Source organism: Syngnathus scovelli, chromosome 3 (genome assembly GCF_024217435.2).
Source record: "Syngnathus scovelli strain Florida chromosome 3, RoL_Ssco_1.2, whole genome shotgun sequence".
Classification (NCBI taxonomy): Eukaryota; Metazoa; Chordata; class Actinopteri; order Syngnathiformes; family Syngnathidae; genus Syngnathus; species Syngnathus scovelli.
Window position 1 is genome coordinate 1,990,208 of NC_090849.1, and position 14,430 is coordinate 2,004,637.

The window sequence follows — 14,430 nt, forward strand, 5'->3', positions numbered from 1 at the left end:
TTTGAGGTCAAATTGTGTGATAAACGCAAACAAAAATCCCTTTGAATCAGCCGACTTTGTTTGTTGTTGACATTTGCCTCGAACACTATGAGGTCAAAATTTGGGAAATCCCGACTTCCGACTTTCATCCACGAATGTCCTACCTTCGAGAATGAAGAACCACACGTGTTTATGACCCAGCCAATCAGTGACGATACCCTACGTCATGGCAACGTTGTAAAATTTGACCAATCCGTGGAGTTTTAAATACGTGCCGTACTTCCTTGTTTGTTGAACACCGAAAACACGACGTTACACTGGAAAGTCGAACATTTACGTAATTTTTTAAACAGCCATGGTAAGTGGACAACTCTCACATATTTTATGTCAGAATACTTATATTAAGTTGTAATTTAAGTGTAGCTGGATTTCTTATACGTTTTTATTTCTTTTTCTGGGAGGAAGTTCCCTGCCACTACATGCAGTTGTGTCTGTGTGCCAATACCGATACCCAGTGGAACCTCATGTTACAAATCTGTTTCAGTGACCCTGTTTATAATCTGAAACGAGGTAATGTTTCCATTTGAATTAATGGAAATACAATTAAAACGTTCCAGACCCCAAATAAGGTTATACTTACAAAAAACACTTAAAAACACGTGGTTAATAAATTCAGTATCAGTGTAATGCAAATTAGAAACGAAAGAAAACGCACTATTATGAAGAAAATTAAATACTTAAATTAACTGCTTATTGTTCCTTAACTTCAATCTCATTATTCTGGTCATTTCTACCCTAAAACGCCTAAAAAAAGCACACCCTCAAAGTAAATTTTAACCTGCTCTTTTTTTATATTTTATATTTTCTTTTATGTATATAGCTCTAATAATGCTCTAATAATTTCATATAAAATATTTGAATTATAACTTTGTTTTTATTTAGCATAAAAATGGTAATATTGTCCACAGATGGCATAAAAAAAATAATCAAATAATTCAAAAACTATGTATATGGATAGGTCTGATACCACTGATCTCCAATTGTCATATGAAATATTCAAATTATTTACTTTTTAAATAAATGTACATGTACTTCAATACTTTTAGTACTGCCGCTTCCTCAAGCATTCTTATTTTAAAAACATGTATGTTACCTATGTAAATCATTATTTTGTTCCATTCAGAAAATCCCTGAAACATATTGGTCATGGCCATGTGTATGGGGCACAGCCCGACAGTTACGCCATGGCCCCCATGGCCATAAACCAGTTTGACGACGGGTCAACAAGAAACACACAATGTGATCGACAAAACGGTGGTAGGCGGGCGGGGATGCTCCACTGGCACGGAGTCACTGCAGCTACTTCTAGCGACTTTTATGGTAGCATAAAAATGCTAATGTTGTCCACAGAGGCCATTCAAAATAATTAAATAATTATAAATCTTACATGTATGGATAGGTCTGCTGCCACTGAACATTCTGAATGGTTGAAAGTAAAACGATATTCAGAAATTACAAAGTTATCACATTTAAAAGGCACTGCCCAACTTGGAACAGATTTTAGTATGTAAATTAAAAGTAATTAAGTAAAAATAAATAAATAATATACATGTATGGATAGGTCTGATGCCACTGAATAATTTGACTGGTTGAAAGTAAAAAGATATTTAGAAATTACAAAGTTATCACACTTCAAAGGCACTGCCCAACTTGGGACACGTTTTGCCCTTAAGTATTACTTTAATTGTATTTCACGAGTGTTAAATGAGATGAAGAAAATTGGGGTCCATGACCAAACTGCATTAGGCTGAAAGTTGCATAGAATCAAAGCGTCTAAAATCGAGGCTTAGCTGTAGTTACTAATCCAAATGCTATTATTTTTCTTCTGCAACTTTTGATTATACTTATACTAATTTATTCAATTATTAATTTCATATGCATACTCCAGCAGGTTTGGCTACAGGAGTATGCTACCCCTTTGAGCCCAAATTAAATTTAATTCTGATTTAATTCTCGTTTACCCTGTGATGATTATTTTCATGCCATTTGGTTGCATTCTAAATGGAAAACAAGGCTCCATGTAAACCTGATTATTCAATCCATATCGGACATTTGCAAAGACTTGCTTTTACTGGGGAAAAAAGAACAAGCCACATTTCCCTCTACATGGATTGGAGTTGTCAGTTGCAACTACGAATTTCCGGCAATGAGAAAAATGAGAGAGGGGGGTTAATTTAAAAAAGGCTACGCATGTATTTGTTGTGGTCTCGTTGAGGCTATCTAATTAAATCATCAGGTATTAAACTCTCAACCAATAAAGCTAGCCAGAGTCATGGTGCTAACCAATCAGAAGTAAATCAGGGTGGGTCAGAAATATTGCCGACAATAGTCCTGTCACCTGTATGACTGACGCCTGATCAAGTTTTTGCCTGGATGGTCTGACACAAGGGTCGGCAACCCAAAATGTTCCAAGAGCCATATTGGCCCAAAAAACCAAAAATCATACCCGTCCGGAGACGCAAAAATCTAAAACCCTTTTATAAGGCAACATAGACTGTCAATACATAAGCTGTATGCTTACTATTAAAATAACGAAGTAGGCTACAAATACGAAATAAACATTCATGATTAAATGTTTATTTTCCCTGCAGCGCATCCTAGAGAGAATTACGCATCACATGACTACTGATGTACGATAGGCCTATTGCGGCTTCAAGTTTAGCCGAACTTGCATTACAATATTAATGTGTTATGTTTTGTTGCGGCCCATTAGATTCCACTAACCTGCATAACAGAGCTGTCTGTTCGATATCGGTCACGTCATCAGAGGCCATTGAGAAAGCTAGAGCTGAATTGATGTCCTTGATTTGCTGATCGGTGATATTGTTTGCCATTTTAATTACCCTTTCCTTCACTGTTTTTGCGGAGAGAGGCATGTCTTTAATTTACTGAATGATCTCGGTTTTGTTTTTTTTAAGTCTGAAAATAGGCACTCTAATATTTTAATGAATTCATCCTTCATGTACTCACCATTGGTGAATGGTTTTCCGCGCTTTATCACCCGGGCTGCAACAAAACTTGCAGCAGCAGTAGTAGAGTTTGGAGAGGCAATCCACTTTTTAAAACAGTTTTTTCGGTCCTCAAATTTCTCCACCAGCACTGCAATTGCACCTTTCCTGTCAGTTTCAACTGGGTGATCGGCAGCAAATTTAGCTGAAAATGTCGCTCCATATTGCTCTTCTTGTTATTTGAAAATTTCTAATTGCAAATCAAACATGCAAGCAATCCTTCAGCATTGGCAATGAAAGCAAATAGTTCAGTCCATTCTTTCTTAAACCCTCTGTTCTCATCAGCAATCTTTCTCTTTTTGCCTTTTGAATCCATGGTCCATCACTCACACACCCGTTTGTTTACAACTCTCCTGTGCTGTGTCGTACGCTATGACGCAATTTTGCTATTTGGTGCCATTCTGAAATTCGGTATTTTTGATGTATTTAAACCATATTTGAAATAACAAAAAAAACATCTTTTTCCATTTACACGCATTATTGTAAAAACTCCAGGGAGCCGGTAGGGGGGTGCTAAAGAGCCGCATGCGGCTCTGGAGCCGCAGGTCGCCGACCCCTTGGCTAAGGGCATGTACACACTTCAGCGATCCCTCGTTTTTCGCGGAAGATGTTCCAAAACCACCCGCGAAAAATGAAAATCCACAAAGTGGAAAAGATACATGTATTATTAAGGAATTTAAACACCATTGTATTGAAATTTCCAACACGTAGTGTTTCTTGTTGGCCACTAGAGGCCATGGATGTATTGCGAGTCAATTAGAGGAGTGTTTTTTTCCCTTGCCAAGCCATGCAACGTGTCCACCTTCAGAATTACCACACTTCACTGAACCAGCGGAATCATGCATAGCAAAACCAAAGTGAATCACGGTGTCTTATGAATCTTCTGTTGCATTGTGGTCTAGTACACAATATTAAAGCTTTTTAAACCCTCCCCAATATGTTTACGCGACATAAACCTTTCCCATTCCCTTAATAACCATTTCCACACTGTTATGTGCATGTATTGTACCCTTACAGTAAATAGAAAAACTAACGCGTGTCTCGACTCCTTCTGGACCGATTGGTGCATCTTCCCTCGTGTGTGGCCGGCTGCTGCCTCCTGCACTTCAACTACGTCGAGTCCACAGTGATGAACATTGCTCATAGGCATGCCTGGCGCTGTCCCAGCCCTTGGACACGGCAGTGTTTTTTGTCCCATGTGCACGGCAGCCAGCCGCGCACCCTGTACTTGTCCTCAGTGAAACACATTGGTCAAAGGCATGCCACTCATTGTCGCTGTCCTGACTCTTTCTGCATGGAGGTGCATTTTTACTTTGTCACGTCTCCACTCTCGCCCTGCTGGCCGGCTGATGCACCCTCCGCGCTAGACCTCAGGGGCGCGCCTTGCCAGCACGGAACTATGCGTTCTAATCGGCGCTGATCACCACCACCTGTCCCGTGTTACCCGCTAGTAGTGCGTGTATATAGACGCTGATCATCACCGGTCAGTCCTTACTGTTTCGTCTGCTTTGACACACACACGCCTGCCACCTGAATCTCGTCTGCCTGGTTCGCTATATAACGAGATGCCACCACAACGCGAGCTCGCTGACCGACTCATCGATCGTCTGGTGGATCCGCTCTACTGGCATTCTAGCCTCCCTTTTCATCTTTTCATTCTTCATTCCCTAAATAAACAGTCCATATTCCACGTTTGTCCTGCCTCATTCGTGACAGGCTGGCTGCCATGCTTCCCACGCTTGTCTTTGCTAAGAAGCATGCCCTGCACTATCAGTATGTATTTAAACCCCGTTTACCCGGCACTTTGCATTCGCGAAAGGTGAAGCATCAAGTGGTGAAGGATCACTGTACCTCTAAAATTAAAAATTTTAGACTGACGCCATTTTATCGGCATCGGCCGATCACACTCATCGACGATCGGTATCGGCAGTGTAAAACCCTGCTTGGAACATCCCTAGTTATTATAGATTTATTAAGTGTATTTTATTGTTATTACCATAATTTTAATGCTACTTAGGGTTTGGCATTCTGGGCACACGATCGTGACATTTGGAGTCTTGTCATTGAACAATAACCACAACTAAGCCACGCATGCCAGTCCCTAGGCAAGCTGCCAGCTGGACCCAGTAACCTACAAGAAGTCACAGATGAATAAAAATAAGCAAGGGGTAAGAGTGTCAACAATTTTTGTTTGATTGGTGAAAAACGAAGAGGATGTTCACAAAGAAATGAAATTCTCCCTCGACGGGGATCTTTAAAAATCTGCTCTGGGCCCATCACGATTCATGGTTCTGACCAATCAGTGATTTTTTGTTATTGCAGTGACGTGGTTTTAGTGTAAATAAAGATGGCGTATAACTAAAGTAAAAGTCAACACGCCATGGACAACTGCTAAAGAGTGGATAATGGTGAAGGGGAGAGAGTAATGTCCTCCTGCCGGTAGTCCACTGACAAAGCACGTCTGGGGAGAGGACGCTGGCGCTGATTGTTCGCCGCTTCCCCACCAGAATTAGTTTAGTTTTAGTGTTTTTTATTTTTTAGTCATTATTAAAGTTTCGTTTTTAGCATTTAGTTTTAGTGTGCAGGCTAAAGCGGTCGGGACGCAGTTATCAGGACTGCAACAGGCTGTAAGTTGACCACGTTACATCCATAGAAGCACCTGTCGTAACTTTTTCTCCCAACCCATGCATAACACTGTACCATCCATCTGCTCCTCCTCCGCCCGACACCACGTTGCATGTACAACATATCATCAGAGACCTGGCGCACTTGGATCTTATAGTAGCAACCAAGCGAGGCTGCAGTACTCCAGGTGGCCTGGAAAACATAGTGTGTACTTCACTCCAACACGGAGCGGACTCCGACACGAAACGTACACCGGGTTGCTGGGAAAACACGGATTGGAAAATTCTCCAACACGGAACGGACTCCAACACGGTGCTGACCCCGGGTGGCCAGGACAACACAAAGTGGAATACACTCCAACACAGAGTGGACTGCACTTCATGTGGCACAGAAAACGCCCCCTACCTAAACACAGCCCCACAGCCACAATCAAAATGGATCTCCTCAACATCCAAGCACTCACCCGTAAATCATCATTTATTCACGACCTCATCCTGGACAAAGGCTTAGACGCAATGTGCCTGACTGAGACCTGGCAACCACCGGATGTCTATCAATCCCTCAATGAAGCCTGTCCCTCTGGTTATAAATACATAACTAAACCTTGCAGCACTGGCCGTGGCAGTGGCCTGGCTGTACTCCATTGTCTTGATCTAGAGCTGTCCCCCTCCCTCTACCTGATCACTCCTCATTCGAATCCCTTGCATTCAAATGTAAACTTCCATATCCTATGTGTCAGGCAGGGAACAAGGCGGAGGACTCGGATGCAGAGTCTTTCTTTTCACGGATTTATTCCAATAAAAAGATGACCAAAAATACAACTCAAGGCGCCTCTTGCGAGGGAAACACTCGGCAAAAAGTCCAAACAAAAAGCGTCGCACTCGGGCGAGACAAAAAGGGCTATGGGGAACAAAGTACTAACAAAAGGCGTCGCTCTGTGGCGAGACAGAAAGGGGGAATCTTACTAGGAATTCGGATGTCAAGGAATCGCTGGTGGTCGGGACGAGGCAAGACACACTGGCACAAGACAAGGGGAAGACACGGACTAAATACACACAAAAGGGCTGGGACGCAGGTGCTAACAATTAGCGTCAACCACACAGGTGCACACAATCGGGATCAGGGAATACAAGACAACAGAAACAGAGGAAGGAACCACGAACTGAAACGGAAGGGATGACAAAATAAAACGGGAAGTGAAGTTACGACACAGACAAGACAGAAATCCGGAGAATAAACGTGACCGCATGACACTATGACAGTTTTACCCATTTACCGTCTTCCTAAACCAAACTCTGCTTTCATTCCAGAACTACACGATCGACTCACTACCCTCTGTACGTCCACTTCTTCTAATCTAACCATACTAGGTGATGTTAACATCTATGTCGAAACCCCTTCCCGCCCCCCTGCCTCTGACCTGCTGCACCTATTGGACTGCTTACACCTCACTCAACATGTAAATGTCCCCACTCACGACAAAAGGCATACACTTGACCTTGTCATCTCCTCATCGGCCATAAGCAACCTACAAGTTCACGAAGTCGGTGTGTCTGACCACAAACTTATTCAAATCAAACTGCCTTTCCCACGCCCAAAACCCAAGCAGCAAATCTCATTCAGAAATATCAAAAACATCAACCAAGACACTATAGCACAGGACCTCCAGCTTCTCTCCTCCTCCTCTGCAACCTTTCCATCAGTCAGCAAGGCATTGGACTATTACAATAACTCTTTGCCCTAACTTCTAGGTATCCACGCCCCCATAAAAAATACAACATTCACTTTTTCACGCTCAGCCCCCTGGAACACCAGTAAGCTGCGTCTGATGAAGTCAATTGGACGCATCCTGGAGCGTTGTCTCAAAACCTAAGGATTGACCGTGCACAAACAGGCCTACTAAGAACATCAGAAGGCCTACTCAAAAGCCCTTGGGACTGCACATGCCCAGTTCTACTCCAATATCATAAACAATACCCCTGGGCATTCAAGACAGCTTTTTTCAACCATCAACCACTTTCTCAAACCCCAACCCACCACTCCAACAGAATCCTCAAAGGTAGTGTGCAATGACTTGATGACCTTCTTCACCGCTAAGGTTGACAACATCCGCTCCCAGTTCCTTTCCTCTTCTGGCCCCTCCACTTCACCTCCCTTCCTTCCACCCGGGATAGTCCAGCCTCTCCGCTGCTTCTCCCCCATCTTGCAGTCGGAGGTAAAGGACATCATCAAAAAGATGAAACCCTCCACATGTGCTTTCCCCACAGCTCCTCATTCAACAACAAACCTCAGCCATTAGTCCCCTAATAACCAATGACATCAACCTCTCACTTCAGTATGGCTCTGTACCCTCTGCATTGAAGACAGCCATCATTACCCCCCCTGCTCTAAAAACCCTCACTTGACCCGGACAACCTTGCCAACTACAAACCGATATCAAACCTCCCGTTCCTCTCCAAGGTTCTGGAAAAAGTGGTAGCTGCCCAACTTCATACTCATCTCACCCTCAATAACATTGCTGAGAAATTTCAATCCGGTTTTCGCTCTGGCCACAGCACTGAAACAGCCCTTGTTAGGGTCAATAACAACCTTCTCATGGCTGCCGATGCAGGCTCCCCTCACTCCTCATTCTGTTGGATCTGTCCGCTGCATTTGACACTGTCCACCACAATGTCCTCCTTAATCAACTTCACTCCACTGGATTCTCTGGCACTGCTCTAACCTGGCTTCAATCCTACCTCTCGAACCGAACCGAATATGTTTCCCTGGGAGGGAAAAGATCCAACACACACACTGTCACCTCCGGTGTCCCCCAGGGATCTGTACTCTGTCCCACCCTCTTCACTCTCTACATTCTACCCCTCGGCAATATAATCAGAAAGTTCGGCATCTCATATCATTGTTATGCGGACGACACCCAGCTATACCTCAAACTCAACCCCCTGCTCTCCACAACCCAGCCTCCTCCATCTCCCTCATCCATCCTCTCCCTGTGTCTGGAGGAGATAAAGGCGTGGATGAATCTCAGCTTCCTGCAGGTCAACAGTGACAAAACCCAAGCCATGTTAATTGGCACTCCCCATCAGATCCATACCTGCCCAATAGCAAGCATCTCATTTGCCGGTCACACTATCCCCCTCTCAGCTACTGTCACCAACCTGGGTGTGAAACTGAACCCTCAACTCAACCTAGAGCCACACATAAAACACATCTGCAAAAACTCCTTCTTCCACCTCAGGAATATTTCTAAACTCCGCCCCACGCTTACCCTGATGGATGCTGAGAAACTTGTCCACGCCTTTGTCTCCTCCAGGCTTGACTACTGTAACGCACTCCTCATCGGGATCCCTAGCAAGAGCCTCCAGAGGCCACAGTACATCCAAAACAGCGTTGCTAGGATCCTGATTAGGGTGGGGAAAAGCGACCACATCATCAACAGAAATCAACAGAACTTCAGCAAAGCAAAGTTTGCTGGTGACTACAGATGCTCTTAAGTTGCACACACTGAGGGCAAACTATCAAACTGCTATTCATCATCATGCTCTGGAGCAAAAGAATATGTGCACCATCACTGGAAGGTCATATCCAAGAAAACCAACTTTCTTGCCATTGTGGAACTTATGGTCCTGCTCCAAGAGAGTTGTTGAAGCTCATTAGTTGTAAACGTAAAACAGGAGTATGTGCTTAAACCGCAGGTATCAAAGTCAAGGCCTGCGGCCAGATCATTTTATTTGGCCCGTAAAAGCAAATCATGTGACAGCTTCCATGTCATCACTAAAATCTGTACTAAAATGTTTGCCATGTGTGATAAATGATGTTGAGATTTTGCAAGGTTTGTATTTTTACCATTTTTACAGTAACAAACAATAATTGAACAAACTTCTATCTTATTTCAAAGCACGTAATCTATCATTTTTGAGTGTAGTATGTGACAATATGATGACACAAACATTTGGTTTCTTTGACAACGCTTACATGCAGTCAATAAAATAATCCTTTCAACCCTCATGGCATACATGGTTCCTTTCATAACACTTTGAGGTTTGTCTGCTGTTCCATTATAGTTTGTTCCAGTTTTTTTTATCTTTAATGCTCACTGTGCTAATAGTAATTACCAGGAGGTTGATCTCTCACTTTAACCATATGAGGTTGAGACACAACTGTGGAGCCTTCTCTGCAAGATCGCGGAAGGTCTAACGACCACCTCCAGAATCCTTACTCTTACGTTGTTAGAAAAATGTAACGTATAGAATGCTAGGGCCTTCCGCCTTACATCAACCATTGATAATCACCTGTGTCGAACTTCTTTAACGCGTGTTTATTTTTCTTCTAAGAACAAAGATATCCACACAAATCAGACTCACACCAGATTAGTTCAATTTCAAACGATCATATTAAGTCTGCGTTCAGGAGAATGCAGTACGGCACCGGGCGTTCTCCCCAAGACATGGAAAAACCGCGCCCCTCCAAACAACTCACATTTTTATGCACGTCACTTGGTTTCGTAACAAGAGGTGGACGCTATTAGTCTTGTCCTCTTTCGGATCTCAAAGTCAAGTTTTCCCCTCACCCAAACGGGCTGCTACATCTTGTCCAATTCTTGTTTGAATATTTTGAAAGTCCAGTTACGTCTGGGGTATCAAACATGTGGCCCGCGGGCCGGAACCGGCCCGCAAGGAGGTTCAATCAGGCCCGTGTTCGATCAGGTCCGCAGGATAATTTAAAAGTGAAAAAAATGCATAAAAGACGCGGAATTAATATTTTTTACAATATGTAATTCATGGATTATCCGCTATGGGGCACACTGTTTTGATCAGAGTAGAAGACAACATTGTTTTGATCAGAGAAGAAGACCCAACACAACTACACAGACTGTAGCAATGCACCAATTGCTGCTTGTTATGACGTTGTTTCTACCCTGGTCTCTACCCCTCCCCTACACCCTCATTAGCCAAAATGTCATTATCCAAACAGAGAAAAGTAGATACGAAGTGTAGAATTTTCAATGAAAAATGGACCACGTCCTATTTATTTATAGAAATGCACGGAAAACCTTTGTGCTTGGTGTGTTTGCAACAAGTTTCAGTATTGAATATTCGATGCCACTACGAGACTCTTCACAGCGAAAAATATGACGTCTTGCAAGGACAAGTGAGAAGAGATAAGATCAACGAATTGGAGGCAGGTCTGAGGAAACAGCAATCAGCTTTCATCCAGAGCCGACAAGTCAGTGAAGCAGCGGTAAAAGCCAGCTAACTAATTGCCAGCGAAATAGCATTAGCATCAAAGCCGTATTCCCATCGTAACTTTGTCAAACGATGCATGATGAAGGCGGCTGAACTTCTATGTCCCGAGAAATGACAAGCATTTGCTAATATTAGCCTGACGAGGAATTCTATAGCATAGAGGATTTCGGACCTATCAGCAGATTTAGATAGCCAACTGAAACCGAGTCAAGTCATTTATTGCATTTTCCATTGCAATTGCCGAGAGCACTGACATCACAGACGTGGCACAACTGGCCTTATTTAATCGTGGAGTTGATGAGACATTGACTGTTACTGAAGAGTTTATTGAGTTGGTGCCAATGATGGATACCACAACAATCGAAGACATTTTAGACATCTAAGGAAATCTGATGTGTTTCATGAAATGTTTTGTAAAACGAATGTTCATTAAATTTCAACATTTTCCTAATGTTCTTGTGCTTCTTTACACAAAAAAAAGGAAAGACATGATATTTTGGTTATTTATAGCAGACTATGGTATAATTTTAACAGTCAGGCCCACTTGACATCGACCGAGGCCACCTGTGGCCCACAATGTGAAATGAGTTTGACACCCCTGAGTTACGTCTTGTCCCATCCTTGGCAGCCCTTAGACTTTTGCTGACGTCGATTCGTGTAGACCAGGGATGTCAAAGTCAAACACACCGGGGGCCAAAAAAAACTAATTTGCTACAAGCCGAGGGCCGGACTGGTTCAATGTTTATTAAAATATATCGGAATGATTGCACATAGCCTTTTGAACTAAGACCTAACACAGTGTACATTATTTAATGATTAAATGAATATGGCAATATTTTGTTATGGCTCTGTTAGTAACTTCAAGGGAAAACATTTTCAACAGCCAAACAGCAAAAAATTCAATTGTTTTAAAAACAAAATGTGTTTCTTAATATCAACATAAATCCATAAGTAAAAGTGCATGCATTATAAACTGAAAATGTATTATTGTGCTGCTCTATGATCTACCGATCATTGCTTTCAAATCGTAAAATAAAAAAATAGTCAAATCATTTGTATTCTTTCTCATGGCTCTTATCTGCAATTTTCCCTTGGTCCATTCAACTGAAAAATAAATATAAATAAATAAAATTCAAAAATTTACGGCACACAGACAAAACAATACTTTCTTCAAAGAAAAATCACGTCTTGTAGAAACAAATGTAAAAATGTAACCGAATTAAAAAACGGAAAATACGTTACTGTTCTGTGATGCTCACTTGTCTGAGGCTGAGCCTGATACTTAGAGGTGTCTCATTGTTTTTACAAGTTCATCAATGTTCGGGGTTAGGCTCTGAGGCTCAAAACCCGTTTTTGATCAACTCTCCTTCTGCAAAGGGCCGGGCTGATTTGGCGATCTCTTTTGCCACAATAAAGCTAGCCTTGGCAGCAGCCTCGCTTTGTGATTTAGCATACGTGAACATAGCCTGTCTGGACTTAAGGCCTCGTTTTAATTCTTCCACCTTCTGTAGCTTTTGTTCATATTCCATATTCTTGTCTTGGTCTGTGTGTTTCTTAGACGTTTGATAGTGCCTTCTTAAATTTAATTCTTTCATTACAGCCGCATTTTCTCCACACAGAAGACACACAGGTTTGCCTCTTACCTCCGTAAACATGTACTCTGCCTCCCACCTGGCCTGAAACCCCCTGTTCTCAGCGTCCACCTTACGTTTAGCCATTTTTGAGGAGGGGGGTATCAGAAAGTTGAACTCTGCTCTGACTACTGATGAATAATGAAGCCGCTTGTGCGAGCTGCAGGGACATCGCGGGCTACCGTTGCATTGTGGGAAATGTCTAATCTTTACACGTGCCATGTGTGTATATGCTGAAGAAATTACACGGCTCATACAGGAAATCGGGCGTCAAAGAACGAGGTTGATCGGGTATATTTCAAAATGAAACCATTTCTGTGAACTCTTTTTTTCCCCACATATCTACAACCTACAGTCCTTCCATTTCAGCTAAGTGCATAGCTTGGCATGAATCGGGCAGTTAAAATACAAAAAAACGAGCTCAAAATAAATTATACATGACAAAATAACATTATATAAACACAAAACATACTTGTAGAAGAGCCAAATCCTTGGAAATAATGTTCCAAAAGTGTATCAATGAACAAAAGGATGGCTTTTGTTTACCAATTTACACTGTTATTGCGTGAACTCAACTCAGTGCAAAAAATATAACATGCACATGAAAAGTAAGTAAGGTCTTGATTTAACATCACTGGCATGTCAAGATGCCTCGCTCACCGGGTGGCCTGGTTTTTGAGTAATTTCACATATAAGTCGCTCCTGAGTATAAGTCGCCCCACCCCCAAACAATGAAAAAAAATAAAACAGCGACTTATAGGCCGAAAAATACGGTAGATGTAATATGTACCTATGGTCACCTAGGGTGACCAGATGTCCCGCTTTGCGCAGGAAAGCATTTTATTACTTTTCACACGTCCTGCAAATTGAGACATTGTCCCGCATTGTTAGTGACAGTCAGTTATAATCTGGCATTTATCAAATAGGGGGCGGTACGGGCTGTTCGATCATAGAATAGAATGGAATGCCATTAATTGTCATTTTACAACTTAATTGTACAACGAAATCCGGATAGCTGCTCCCTTCCTCATGGAAACATACAAAATTTAAAAAAGTATAAAAGGAAGTCTGAGAATAAAAATGAAATATCTTATTTAAAGTATAGCTATTAGTCTAAGAATGAAGGTTAAAAATCTTATTTACAGTATGTTCAATGTGGATATATGTATTAACATGAATGAGGTTTGTACAGAAAGTAAATAGTAAATAGTTATTGCACATAGTTTTTAAAGGAGTTTCGGTGTTGTATTATAGCTGGTGTTATTTTCTCTCAGAGTTCAGAGCAGTGATGGCTCTTGGGAAGAAACTGTTTTTCAGTCTGGTAGTCCTTGTTTGAATGCCTCTGTAGCGCCTTCCAGAAGGAAGCAGTTCAAACAGCTGGGAGGCGGGATGTGTGTTGTCTTTGATGATGATGTGAGCTCTGCTGACGCAGCGGGTGTAGTATATGTCCGTCAGGGAGAGAAGAGGGCAGCTGATGATCCTTTGCCCTGCTTTGACTGCCCTCTGTAGCCTCCCTCTATCTGCAGCAGTGTAGCTCCCCTACCAGGTGGTGAGGCAGTACGTCAGCAGGCTCTCAATGGAGGAATGGGAAAAGGCGAGCAGAAGCTTCCGCTCCATTCTGCTCTTCCTGAGGACTCTTAAGAAGAGTAGACGCTGCTGAGCCTTCTTGATGACAGCTGAGGTGTTGCGTATCCCGGAGAGGTCATCAGAGATCTGGACTCCCAGGAATCTGATGTCATGGACCCTCTCCACAATCTCGCTGTTGATGCATGGGGGGGGGGTTATCTATTTTCTTCCTTCTGAAGTACACGATGATCTCCTTTGTTTTCTTGGTGTTCAGAGCCAGGTTATTTGCAGAGCACCATTTCGTGAGCTTCTGGA

At 42.4% G+C, this 14,430-nt stretch overlaps 1 protein-coding gene across 5 annotated transcripts in view; it reads left to right on the top strand.

The window, feature by feature from the left end:
• The first annotated feature begins 168 nt into the window (after positions 1-168).
• The window catches only part of ydjc (YdjC chitooligosaccharide deacetylase homolog), a 94,792-nt gene continuing 80,530 nt past the window's right edge, over positions 169-14,430 (top strand). For 4 of the 5 annotated variants that reach the window (XM_049762427.2, XM_049762422.2, XM_049762429.1 and 1 more), the window contains exon 1: positions 169-337. The gene's annotated coding sequence lies outside the window, so the exon portion shown is untranslated. The remainder of the gene's footprint in view (positions 338-14,430) is intronic. The other variant, XM_049762425.2, reaches the window with a different exon arrangement.